General features: G+C 38.6%; 2 non-coding genes across 2 annotated transcripts; both read left to right on the top strand.

The window, feature by feature from the left end:
- Positions 1-6,652: 6,652 nt before the first annotated feature.
- Positions 6,653-6,759, top strand: LOC112531983. The gene has a single exon (XR_003074183.2). It is a non-coding gene; the product is annotated as a U6 spliceosomal RNA (small nuclear RNA).
- A 13-nt stretch (positions 6,760-6,772) lies between these two features.
- Positions 6,773-6,844, top strand: TRNAA-CGC. The gene has a single exon. It is a non-coding gene; the product is annotated as a tRNA-Ala (tRNA).
- The last annotated feature ends 5,000 nt before the right edge of the window (positions 6,845-11,844 follow it).

The raw sequence follows: 11,844 nt of genomic DNA, 5'->3' as shown, positions 1-11,844 counted from the left end.
AAACTTGAATTGTTACACAAGGTATATTGCATCTGAACAGTGGCTGATTGCTGGAGTCTGACCCAGAATGGCCTTGAAACTCTGTCAGAGCTTTGTGGTATGCATAGGTATCTCAGTGAGAGATGCAAATGGCAATGAAGCATATTTTTTCTTGTGATGGATGCCTTCAAAATAGACATAAAACTGCATAATGTGACTGTGAATATAAACATGTGACTTGCCCTTCACATATGTGGTGCTTTGTTGGGTACTAACAGCAGCCAACCCACAGACAGCAACTCAAGTTCTTGGTGTTCTTTTTTTGCCTGAGTTGCTGGCTCAGATCTATATAACGCACATTTAGAAGAAAAAAAAAAAAGTCAATCAAAGCCAATATCTATTCAAAGTCACTGAATCATCCACTTTAAAAGTTACTAAAAATACTTTTTATGGCTGCCTTGAACTCTGCTTCCACCTCCAAATCACAGATGCTCTTACAAGAAACATGGAGCTTGTTTGGAAGTGTTATGCAACACTTAATCGCCAAACAGAATGGGGCAATATGGAAGAAAGAGGTGAAACAATAGCAGGAAAGAATGTAAATACCACTGTGAAATAAAAGACAAAATAAATAAAACCATCCAGTGGATAAATGACAGCCTGTTAACATTCATTTCAGCTTTTATTTTTCTTTTATGCCTCTTATTTTTCAAAGTAGACCTGGAATATTTCAAAACTGTAAGTCAGGACAATAATGCAGGACAATTGTTTGAATTGATACCAGCCTCCAAATTGGATATAGAAGGAATAAAAAGCCTGAAGCTAACAGTTTCCTCTTTGGTAACAGCACATATGCAAATGCCACAGAGCTTTCTCAGCATTAATGATTTAACTTTTCTTTATCATCATGCAAGTCTCTGAAAGATTACTGTTGCCCTGTTCAAGTGGGAAAATGAAGAATTAGAGATTAAGTCTTACAGGAGATATGCAAAACAGCTGGGAACAATGTAGATCTTCTCTTGTTTCAGATTAAAACATCTCAGTGTAGATGATCATACACAGAGGTTAAACTCTAAAAGTCTTCAGTAAATATGGGTTCCTTGTGTCATTTGTGATTTTATAGGCTGTCTCAGCTCCAAAAAAGGATAAGTTACTGTGGCAAGAGAGCTCCGAACCCCCTTGCTGGTGTGGCAAAAGAGGCGTGGACTCCTTTGCTGGTGCAGAACAAATGTTTATTTTAAGTGCTTACCACCTTTTATATCCATACAACAACAACTGATTACATGTAGAAGCCAGTCACCTTGTGTCTCATTCAAGTTATTACTGGGCTTTTTACTCATTAGCAAGATAATGACTTTCTTTATTCCACAAGTTATCTACAGGTCTTAGGAGAGCTCTAATCCTCTTCTATCTGAGAGCATCTTAGTCATCACTCACTGTTTATTTTTCAGCAAATAAATTGATACATATATGCCTGCCTGTGACCTGGAGTATGGCCTCCAACGGAGATCAGTGTCTACAGATGGTGAAGGTCACCTTCAGGTAGACACTTAGTGCAGAGCCTAGCTGCCCTGGTATGTGTCTGCTGATAGATGGAGTGCATGAGGGTGCCAGGTACATCCTGTGTGGTGATGATGTATGTGAGGCTAGATCTACGGGAGATGGGAGATGCATACTCTTCTAGAGAAACAATGAGAAGCCAGCCAGGACAGCCTGCAGTGACTCCAGGGACATTGAAAACGTATGCTCTTGCATCTTCATTGAATCTTCCTTCTTCACTGAATCTTTCATCTTCACTGACCACACTTGAGTGGAACTATGGTAAATGTCTCCAAGTTGGCATGTAAAGTCTGTTAAGTCTGTCTCAAACCAATCCAACCCTTTGTGTCAGCTGCAGGCAGAGTAGAAAACCATCACTTCAGCTTAGTTGCACCATTGAATTGGCAAAGGCCCAATATTAATGTTGTTGAAAGAACAAAAAACAAGACTGCAAAGAATTTCCTCAATACATGCGCCTTGGATCACAGAGCTCCTCGGTACCGTGTTTGGTTTGTGGAGTGGGGTTATCTTCCTAGAATCACATGTGTAATAACTTGTTCTGAGCTGAGTCTACAGATTCTGAGTCTTTCTCAGCTTCTGTTTCTGATAGCTGATATCTCAGGTTTAGTATTTATGCACTGAATTATATGCCATGTCTCCAAATCTCATAGCCTGCAGCAGAAAAACAATTCAAATCGGAGTTTTCACTTCAGTGCACTTATGTACTTTCTATTCTTGAACAGCTTTTGATGCGTTAAGAAGCGTGTACTCTCTAACTAAAATCTTATTTAACAGAAGGGAGAGTGTATCATTTAGGCTTCACTTTACCTTTTATTGGGCATAGAAATACTATCTCCTACATTTCTTTGTCAGTATTTCTGTTCCTACAGAAAACAAAATGTATTTAAAAAATAATAACATGCTGAAATTAAGCTGAATTTAGCCATGAAAATCTTAATAAAGAAGCACAACAATTCAGTTCTTTTCAGTGCACTGAGTTCTGTCCAATATTTCTGAGTAATCTTCACCAATTTTGGCACCTGATAGATTGCTCAGATATTGTATATTGGGAAGTTTCATTTGTCCTCCATCCTCTCCATGAATCCTCAGCCTGTGTCAACACAAGCATCCCACACATCCCTGACTGTGGAAGTAAGGCAGGCACACGTGGTATGAACAGAAAAAAAGCTTTATTTCCCTTCTGTCCTTCATGGATCAAATGCCACTCTGTTCAACAAGGACTCCTCAAACAGCCACAACTAGACTGCTTGCTCTACCTTATGTTCTGTTTTTCCCCACTTTTTCTGATCTCAAATGAATAACTCACACTTGTATGTATGTATATAATGTATGTATTTGTTTGTTTGTTTGTGTGTGTGTTTATTTTTCCATGGGCCCCAGTTTTGCTGGTTTAGTGCTCTTATATGGTCATCTTGGCTTTTGCAAACAACTACTGATAAAGCAGCACTCTCAGAAGCTTTGATGTCTTTCACTCCCTGGGTTTCCCAATGCTTCTTTCATACCTTTTATCTCCTAGTTTCTTATTATTGTTTTATTAGTTCAACTCCAGGTTGGATTAAGCCAATTGCTTTTGCGCTTTCACCACTGTTCTGGAGAAGAGAAGGCTTGGAGGAAACTTTGTGGCTTTCCTGTATTTGAAGAGAGCTTACAAGAAGGAAGGAGACTGATTTTTCACATTGCTAGTGAGATGACAAGGGGGAATGATTTCAAATTAAAAGAAGGAAGATTTAGGTTAGATGTTAGGAAGAAATTTTTTACTCATAGGAGCTGGAAGAGGTTGCCCAGAGAAGTTATGGATGTCCCTTTCAAGGCCAGGATGGATGGGTCCTGGGCAGCCTGATCTGGTGGGTAGCAACCAGCCCATGGCAGGGGGGGATTTAGGTGATCTTTAACATTCCCTCTGCCCTAAGTCACTCTATGATTCTATGATCATGAACAAATTCTTTTTTTTTTCCACCTTTACCTTGCTACATTAATCTCAGGCCAGGGATGGTCATTTGCATGCACTGTTACATTTTATTTTTGTATCTGTGTTAAGTTTATTTGTTTAGAAATAATTAGTGAGAAAGGCAGAGGATACTCTGTATATCTCAGAAATCTACTGGCTTCTAAAAAGAGTTGAGAACAGCACAAATTCACAAATCAGACTTGAGTGCAAGAATGAGTCAGAAATTTCTGCTTTTGGCTTCCTTGAGAAATTCTTTTGTTCTGTATGAAGTTCAACTGGTTCTATTTTGCAACTCCTGTGACAATAAAGATGTTCCCCCTTCTTTCTGCCACCACATGGATGGATGCCTTATGCTGACCAACTCAACAGAGACAGTCAGTGCTGATTACCACACGGCGCTGTGCTTCAGCATTGCTGTGTTTGCTAGCAATGATGCTTCACCCACTTTGATACAAAGGTGCTAGGCTGTGAAGCCCTAAATCCAGTCTGATTTCTGGCTTATTTCTATGTGTCATGTTACCTCTTGTTGAATATTAATAATTCTGAGTGCTTGTTGATCCTCTTTGTGTTAGTATACAATCTCTGTGATCAAGCCCTTTTGGGAAGACTTTCCTGACCATAAAATAGTATAACAAAGTCAGGTAGGGAACTTGGAGCTGAGCATGACATACCTTGTGAGAGAAAACAAAGACAGAATGCCCAGATCTCTGAGCTCTGGTCAAGGTGACCAGTAAGAAACATTGCATAGAAGACAAGTCTGGGTACAAATTCTTCATAGCTAATCTGTGTCTGATGAGAAGAATCTATGGCAGCGTTTGCAGTTAGAGCTAAATATGCCTAGGATTGTTTCCAGACACTTGAAGCCAATAGATATTTTTGCAAAACAGTCTCTCAGCAATTTATCCATGTGTGGTGCTTGAAGGATTGAGAGAGAATTGGGAATTGTCTCTGAACTATCCTAAGTTGTGGGCAGTGCTCTGGAGCTGTAGGGAGACTGGTAATAGGTACAGGATCAAATTCCACCAGGGATATTCAGACAGTTTCAAAGTAGTCTGTTAAATTTCCATCACCATGAACATTTCCCAGCCCTATCTATTTTAGTGGCATAATCACTGCCTATACAATTCGTGCAGTAAAGTTGGCCTTCTGCAGAACAAAGCATTCTGAGCTTTGATTCTTGGCACATACCTATGCCAAGGCATCCCTAGAGATAGATCCATGAAAGCCACAGCCTGAGAGTTTCAATGTGACCGCTGAAAATGCTGGAACTCAGGGGTGAGTTTGACATACAGACATCACTCTCATAAATTGGAAATCGTGAGCAAAAACTTTATCCTTGATACTGAGCAAAGTAGTTGCATTGTCATTAGTTATCTGGGGCAGATTCTTGGCATTATGCAGGAACTGGGAGCTTTCTGTCAGCATCATGGAACACTTAAAAGGTAAATGGCTGTCACGCTACTGCACATCTATTTAAAGGCAGATTCAAACTAGCAGTAAGAACTCTAGAAGATGAGCAATGAAGAAATAAGTTTGGGAAGTTGCACATGCTATTAAACAAATGAAGTGCCTGGGTGTTATTTTGCCAGTGACTCTTCAAAGTATTGTAACTTCTGTTACTTGTGAATCCCAAACTATGTGATTATGAGTTGAAAAAATAAAATAATCAGCCAGGTCTGTGGGAGTTAAAGTGACATCCAAAGCAGTAAGACATGTAACTCAGTGTTACTGCTGTAGGTACAGCGTATTTTAAATTGAGAGGAGTCCTCCTGCAGAAAGGTTAAATGGCATCTGCAGATCCCGCAAGCTCTGAATTCAGTGGAAATAAATAGGGCATTAAAGGAAACAATAACAGGTGCTGTTGAGAGCAGCGACCTGTTAGCAGCAGATATTCAGTGTGAAACTCCCTGAGACCCACAGAGAGCACCTTGTGAAAATACATTATTTTGTGTCCAACTTCTTTTTTTTTTTTGTCCACACAGTCCCCAGGCTAAATGTTTGCTGACAGCAGGAAGTCTCCTAGAAAAGCACTCCTGCAGCCTCCCTTTGTCCTGCTGCCACCCACACAGCAACTAGCTGCGTTCTGGTGAAAACACGGAAACTTTGATTACAGTCATTGCTCAGTTTATACTACAATGATATCAACACTGAGCAGGAGCTGAGAGCAGGTCTGCTACATGGAAATCGTTAGAGAGTTGGTCTCTCAAAAATTCAAAAGGAATTATGGAGCTGCTGGATTTATATGATCCAGCAGAAATTTGTTTCTGAAAGAACTCTCGGCTTTGAGGAAAAGGCAGCAGAAAATTAATCTTTATGAAATGCATCACAGGAAGACTTTTGGTAATCTTGGTAAGAAATCAGCATCACCAGGATATCAAAGTGTCCAACAGTCATCCTTGAGGAGGTAAATTGTTGTAACAAACATTAATGCTAGAGAAAGGGGAAAATGTTTTAATAGCACTGCCATAATTTAAGTTATGGGAGCATGAATATGTCCTTATGAAATAAAAGTATGTACTGTGAGAAATGCACATAGAGAAAAAAAGCCTTAGCAGAACCATAGAATTGATTGAGTTGGAAGGGACCTTTAAAGGCCACCTGGTTCAACTTCCCTACAGTGAACAGGGACACCTACAGCTGTATCAGTTTGCTCAGAGCCCTGTCCAGACACCTTGGGTGTCTCCAGGGATGGGACATCCACCACTTTTCTGGGCAACCTGTTCTCGTGTTTCTCCATTAATATCTTCTTTTAATCTTTTCTAAAATTATTATTATTATTTCAGTAATTTATTTTTGTCATTGACATTTGCTTGTTTCTGTCTCAGATTTAGATGGCTGAATTTGAATTGAAAGAAATACCTAACTGTTCATAGCATGAGAGCTGGAAGTCCTCAGCCAGGACCCATAAACCCATATCTGAGCTGCTAAATCACCATTGGAATCAATAAGTGCTGAATATCTGTAGGTCTACCAACAGAACATTTAACAGTGTCTGCTTCTTAGGAACCACAGTGAAACCTGAGCACTTATAGAAATCACCGAGAAGCAAAATCATTCAGAATACTTATTTAATCTGGAACAGTTTAGCGTTTTTGTGAGTTTTAAGTTCATCATTACCAAGAGATAAATCCACTATTTCTCTCCTTATGCTTAGTGGCCAAACACATGCTTATTTCAGCAGCACATATACTACAACTGGAATGTTGCAAAGAAGATTAGCATGGATCCTGAGCAAAGATGATATGCAAATTGGTAAGGTGGTCAATTTTTTGTTGTTCCAGAGCAGGGGATGTAGCTCAGCGGGAGAGCGCTTGCTTCGCATGTAAGAGGTCCTGGGTTCAATCCCCAGCATCTCCACACTTTTTCTGCCTCACAGGCTGTGCAGGAGGAAATGCCTGGTTGGATGGGGTCCTGGGCAGCCTGATCTGGTGGGTTGCAACCCTGCCCATGGCAGGAGATTGGGTCTCGATGATCCCTTCCAACCTGATCCATCCTGTGATTCTACGGAAAGGAAAAGAAGGTAGTAGGCTTCTCCTTCCAGAATTTTATACCTGTTCTTCAAACACCAGCCTCTGCAAGGACAAGAAAAGCACATGTCCCAGAGGATGGCATTTAACTATGGATTGTTTCTGTTATCATCCAGCACTGACAGACTCAGAAATCATGATAACAATTTATCCCAACTCTGTCCATTCTGTAGAGCAAAGGACAAGTCCCGGTGGGAGACACCAAACCAGAATGGAACAATCCTTGATCCTATCCAGCTCTGGACCAACATTTTGTCTGAGCTTGGATGAATCATTTACCACTAGGATGCTTACATACTCCGAACCTTCTCTTCAGTGCCTTATGTCCTGACTCTGTTGGTTTGCTGAGCTGGGATCTTCACCAGGAGCTCATAGTAGACTCAACTCAGAAGAGTTTTGACACAGCCTCCCAGCACTGATTACCACCAAATCCAGGAAGCAGGTGAAACAATGACAGTGGAGGAGTGTGGTGACAAGAAAGAGAACATCTGCATTTCTCCTCTTGCTCCCTGCTTTCCAAGGGTAAGACCACCATGTGTGCATATTTCTCAGAGGCATCTGAGTAGTTCTTGATGCTTCTCAGAGATGTCCTTTTAGAGGCTGCAAGTATATTGTGGCTAATAAGAGCTTAAACCGTGAGTCTTTCTTCTTGATGGTTTTTGTATCTGTACAGCTATCAGTCCTTCTTTACATACCAATTCATGTGACAAAATACAATATCATAATTGCAGTGCGCACAGCTTCGACTAAGCTGTGAAATAGTGTCTTACAAGGTAAATGGGCAGTAAATCTTAACAATGGCTGGCAGATTGAGCTGAAAAGAAATGTATTGTTTCATCCTAACTGGGAGCAGCGTTTCTGCTGCTGCTATACTTGTATTTCCTGTCTACTGCTGTGTTATAACATAAACTGTATGCAAAGGAATAGAGATGACACAAAGGAGAAACAAAGCCTGGTAAACGTAGCCACAGACTGCACAGAATGGCCAAAGAGGGCCATTTGGGCTTTGATTTATAATGAGCAGAAAAGCAGTGACCTGACCAATTATATGTCTGTGCTGTGCTCTTTCTGCCTTGGTGATTTGTTTGCTAGAAGATACACAGCTATTTTAAACACTGTCTTTTTTACATAGACAGTCTGGCAGTCTCTGCTATGATGGGTTAAGCAGACAGTTATGCCTTCCAGTGAAGCTGGGAACAGTGACTTGCAAATATTTCTTTCTGTACAATTAAGCTGCACTCTTGCTGTTGAGCAGTGCAGATTTATTGTTTCTTTCTATGGTTCCTACTGGGATTTGAGGGGATTCAAGTAATTAGAGACATCCAGGGCAGAACTGAAAAGGATTGTGAGTTTTTAAGATATTCCTAGATTTCTTTGGATATATCAAAACTAGGGAACTCTTTCCTATATCATTAGTACAATACTGCTAATACCTAAACATCCTTTCTGTACTTGCAGGAACCTGAACAAAAACCATCAGTATCCAAGCTGGCTCTTCCTTTAGTTGTGAATATATAACCATTCATTCCAGACACTCTAAGCACTCCGACACTTGACACACAAACCTGAGGTTAGTGCTTGATAAGATACTAAGCACACTTGTGTGCCAGTGAGGAGTGCTTGCACACACAGGAAATGCAAATTCCATCATCCAATTAAACCATGTGCTATGTGAGGTCTCACCTCATTGATGTCAACAGTAATTATGCTCATTCATGCCCAGGCTGAAATGGGTCTGTAGAATTGTAAGGTAAAAACCAAATGCCCTCAAACAAATGAAGCTCCCACAGAAAATAGCATGGCATTTACTCTAACAGAGATATCAAAGTTTCAACTATAGCAAATGAAAGAGTGAAGTGGTACCCTACTTTTGAAATGCATGGTGATTTTCCACATTTTTGTGATTTTTCCAGTTTTTGTGGTGAAACTCCTATTCTCTTATTGTTTCTTCATAGCTCCCTACTTATTCTCCCTGACGGGGAGAGTTTCCTGGTAATCAGCTTCATTCCTCTTTCTCTTAGCTTCCTTACATCAATTCCAGTGAATACATTACTGAAACTCTGCCCAAAAAATTCATACATCTTCAGGAAAAAGCGGCTGATTGGCATAGCCAATAATAATAAACCTTTTCCTGTAAGGATGTCTGTGTGCCATTCTCTGTGCAAATAGCAAATGTAGAAATTACACTTCTAAATTCACGTGATGATATACAGTACTATCCTAACTTTCAGTCTCCAGCTAAAAGACGTTGTGAAAGAATCTAGGTTGCAGAGGAACTTTGTGTCAGTTCTTTTCTCAACTGCATTCAAAAAAACTAAAAAGCACAACAAAACAAAAACACTAAAAAAACAGTAGGGATAAAACTTGAAAACTGCAAAAGCTATGCGTCCTATCATCTCAAGAATGAAGTGACTGCTGATGACTGACTCTAGCAGAAAATATACAGCTAACACACAGCTAAACTGTCCTGCAACCTCTTAGGTATTTCATAAATGTATTCAGAATTATTATTATAGAAATACAGAAAAAAGTAAACTTTTATCTATTTGCAAATATCAAATTTAATTGAAAACTTTTGTTGAAAAATCTAGTTATTTACTCAAGGTGTTGTTTTTTTGTTTTTTTATTTTATTTTATTTTATTTTAATGAATGATTAAATGCAAATTTGCCTCTGAATTACAAATTTTTATGTATTAAATTAAAAGCAGACATTTCTGAGGATATTTCTGCTTAAAACATTCCAAGAATATTTCAATCTCTGAGGCCTGAGAATTTGCAAATGTGTGTGTAAGCAATAGACAAAAATAAAATACCAAGCACTGTAGTGATAAATATTAGCATATAGTGATAGTAATATGCGGTACCCAAGAATATAGTTAATGGATATAATCATTACAATGTTGAATTCAATCAGTCTAAAGATATGGAAAAATAATTGTGAGAAGCTATTAGGTAATATAGATATGACTCTATTGATATTGCCACCTTCTCCTTTCCTGCTCCCAAATCCTTTCTCTTAATAAATTTTGGCCTCCATTGGTAGAGGGCTGGAATTTGTATCTGGAGTATCTGGAATTTGAGAATATTCTGATCCAGTATGTTTTTGAATGTGAGCTGTTTTTTCTTCCCTTGAGAATAAGAAAACTCTAGTAACAGAATTAATACAAACCACATCTGGGTGATTAGATGAGAGCATGAATACTGTATATTATCAACTAACTGGTTTGATGAGCTACTCCATCTGACAGAGAACTGGAGAGTTCTTTATATCTCTATCTGTATATATCTATCTCTACATCTACATATATACTTAACAATTATCAAGGTTCAGGCTCTAAAGAATTTTTAAGTTAGCCTTTTCTCTTTCTTGCAGCCAACTCCTTGGAGATTCTACAGTGTTGAATTAATGATTGAGCAATAATTCCGTAAATGACAAAGGGCATGGAGATGTTTGCTTTAAATGTTATGAAAGAAGATAATTTTTAGTGGGAGCCTGAGGCGTTGAAAAAACACAATCATTTCTGAAGACATATAAGTCATTAACAAAAATCAGACATATTAGTTATATTCTAGGATATTTACATCTCAGAAATGAGGAAATGAGATACTGAAAGGCAGAAGTCTGCTGAACTGAAAGATATTCTGTAAAAGAATAATTGTTTAGGGAGAAATAGTTTCAGGATGTGAGAAATGAATGTTTTACATAATGAAATTATAACAGAGGAAAATACATATGGCCTTAATTCACCAAGGTAAATCAGCTATTTTTAGGAGATATTGCCTCAGATATCTCATTCAGATGTCAGAATGCTTTCACAAAATATATCAGATCTGAAAGAATGCACTGCATGGAACATAGGGCAGAAGGTAGAAATAAGCAGTAGAATTGACTTTGTTGGTATATTGCCTACAAAAAATGTCATAGTGACTAAGGATGTAATAAATGAGTAAATAAAGCATATATAAATAAATTAAATATATTTTATTATTGTAATAGTGTTTAGATTTTTCTGATGATATTAATACTATTCCTGGATTTTATTTTGATAAATACATTATATCTACTTTTATTAGTAAACTAAGAAGAAAACCTATTTACTTCAATAGCCACCTAACGGTTTGTTATAGTGAAGATGGAGCCATATTCTTGGAGATCCACAGTGATAGACTCGAAAGACAATGGAAAAAAAAACAAAACTTTTTTTTTAGGTAAAAGGAAAAAGAAATCTTCAAAAAAGAGATTGCTGAAACACTGGAACAGTGCTCTCTAGAGACAATGGAGAACATCAGCCTCTGGAGACGCTGATAGCAGTGTGCTGATAGATTTGGTTTTCCTTGTCATTTGTAGGCATAATGGAAGTATTTTGAGGTTTCCAGGCATATGGGAACAGCGCACCGAAAGCAGCAGGAATAAACAAAAAGAGTTGGAATTTTCTGTTCTGTGCTTTAATTTGTTCAACTATAGTGATTGTTCTGTAGGTAACACAGCCATACAAAGATGATTTCTTCTGAAATAGTGTGCTTAACTGACTGTGATTTAGGAAACCACTCCCTGAAGATTATAGAGAAACTACTTCTCCACCAGTAATATTTCATGAATTCAGAAGCATACCTAGATGGAAATAACTTGCAGATTTATGTCCATTACTCTGTAAAGAAAGTGTTAACACACGCTGGTCTTTACCAGTTTCCAGTGGTGGCAGATGGCTTTATGAAGCCTAATTCAAAAATTGGCTTGCTCTGCTCACCCTTTTCTGCTGGTGGGAACTCTAGATAGAGAAGCCTTCCTCCACTGTGACCTTCCACAAGATCTCTAGCTCTTGCTTAGT

The sequence above is a fragment of the Gallus gallus genome, chromosome 2 (assembly GCF_016699485.2).
Source record: "Gallus gallus isolate bGalGal1 chromosome 2, bGalGal1.mat.broiler.GRCg7b, whole genome shotgun sequence".
NCBI lineage: Eukaryota > Metazoa > Chordata > Aves > Galliformes > Phasianidae > Gallus > Gallus gallus.
Note: the sequence above shows the minus strand (reverse complement) of the source record. Positions and strands in the feature narration are given on the sequence as shown.